This window comes from Mastomys coucha, unplaced genomic scaffold (assembly GCF_008632895.1).
Source record: "Mastomys coucha isolate ucsf_1 unplaced genomic scaffold, UCSF_Mcou_1 pScaffold22, whole genome shotgun sequence".
NCBI classification, from domain to species: Eukaryota; Metazoa; Chordata; class Mammalia; order Rodentia; family Muridae; genus Mastomys; species Mastomys coucha.
The window spans coordinates 100,514,465-100,516,867 of NW_022196905.1; positions in this window are offsets into that span (position 1 = coordinate 100,514,465).

The window sequence follows — 2,403 nt, forward strand, 5'->3', positions numbered from 1 at the left end:
GGACCATGTGGCTTCTAAGAGCTTAGGAAGAGCCCCCACAGGCCTGTGGCCTGAAGTCCAGGTGTCTCTCTTGGACTGGCTGCATTTGGTGTGTGCAACCTCCTTTGGCATCTCCACCATCCTGGTGTCTCCACTGACACTTGCTACACACCTCCCCACTTCTGCAGAGGAACTAAGATACAACCTTCATTATCCTGTCACTCTTGCAACTGACACACTTTATAAAACCAGCACCATGTGGATGATGCCAAGCTCTGCTTCAAGTCTGAGATGGTGCCTGGCCTCTCTGGGCCATAGCTGCAGTGGCCTTTAAGAACCTGTGTGACAGAAGTAGGCAACAGATTTTTCTCAGTGGCCATTATGGAGCAGTGTACTTTGGAGGGTGTCTTTTCAGACACTCTAAATCAAAGTTTAAAAAATGGGTTTATATTATTGCACTCTCATACCTTCCACTGGTGAAGCCTTGTCTCCAAGATATGATCTCCACTATCCCGGTGCCAAGTCTCTGGTAACTGCAGTCACTTGGCCCACAGTTGCCTTGTCAGCTACTGTCATGTTCCCTTCCTGACAAAACTCTACTTTTTCATTTGTCTGCTCCCTCTTCCCTGCCTCAATTTGGCTAAAAGGAGTGAGCAAAGCCACACCACATCTTAAATGCTATGCCTTGTCTTTTTGCTCTTTCTCTCTCCCCTCTTTCTGCTCTGCTACCCTTTCTACTCCCCCTCAATTAAACCTCTTGCATGTGGAAAAAAAAAATGCTATGCCTTTAAATTTCCCCAAACAATTCAGCCGTTCATTCCAGCTTCACTGGTCCAGGACATGGTAGTCATATTCTCTGCTAGCATGTCACACAAATGGCCTCTGGCTCTGCCTGCCCCCCCTTCCCTTGCAAGGCTCTTGAACCTAGCTAACCTTTCCTGTTTACTTTTTTACTTGTATGCTGGTCTTTTGTGCTCCCACCATGGCCATGAGGCTCTGCTTACAGCACTGCAGCCTGCAGCTCCAATGGTCTGCATTTACATGGCTCATGTAAACAAGTCCCAGAGGCCTAAAGTCATGTGACCATCATCTCAGCAAGCACCTCACTTCTTGGTGCCACCTTCCTGTATTTATTACTTAAACACACTTCTAGAACCAAAAGACCCCCAAAGAAGCTACTCAAGGGAAGTAGTAACATATGGGCTCCCCATTAGAGGTCAGCCCACTGCAGCCGTGGGAGCATGTGCCGGTCAGGAAGCAGAGATCTCTAGCTAGATAGGACACCAGCCATTATCCTCAAAGTTCCTCCAGCAAGGCCTCACTTCATACAGGGTACACCATTTTCTAAAACAGTATCATTAACAGTATCAAAACTGGGGACCAAGTGTTGAAACACATAAGCCTAGGTTAGAGAGCATTTCACACCCTACCCCAATAGGCACATTCATGGCTGTGCAAGCATCAATCAGCATTACCCACTTCCAGAACTTAACCTCCTGGGCTATCTCATCTCCTGGTAAAAGGTCTTTCTGGCTATTAGTGAAAATACTACATTTTTAAGGTTCCTCTCTTGCTGTATGACTCATCAGAACTTTACTTTTTATGGATATGGTTCCCTTGTAGGCATACAAGAAGTCACTTCTATCCTCTGCCCTCCTTGTGACAGCTTCTGGATGACACATCGCACACACTCAACTGCCATTCAGCCATTAATGGACAGGAGTTGCTGCTGTGGATGGATGCTGGGGTATTTATGTAGAATTGCTGGGTTGTGTAGTAATAATGTTAAACTCCTTTCCAAAGCACCTAACTGTTCTCCACAGTAGTTTAGCAGTGACTCACAGGCCCCAATTTTCCTACACCACTGCCAAACTTTTATTTTTCCTTTCTTCTTTTTCAAGATGCAGCTTGGTGAGGTTACCCAGGTTTGTCTCAAATTTCTGGGTGGAAGAATCCTCCTGCCTCAGAACCCTGAGAACTGGGGCAGGTATGTGCCTCCAGGACTACTTTTCTTTTTGGACAGCCACCCTAAGGGATGTGAAATGGTACCTATAGATGTTTACATTTTCCCTCTTTGACTGACTACTGCAAATTGATCCCAATTGTCCCTGTGTCTTTGAGAAGTATGTACATTCTTATATTTAACTCTAGTGACTTTCTTCTTATGATTCTAAATTTCTAAGCGTTTCTCAACCACGGAGTCACTTCTATCCTCTGCCCTCCTTGTGACAGTTTCTGGATGACATATCCTTTGCATGGCTCAAGGGAGAGACCTGACTAGTGAGGGAGTGAAGAGGCAAAAACAGAAAATCTGGAGCCAAGGGACCAGGATCTCTGATGGAGAAACCTCATCACTAGGGAATTGCCACAGACCGGGATTTCTTGCGGAGTCCCTGTTCCGAGGGACAAGGGATTCTGGCCAGG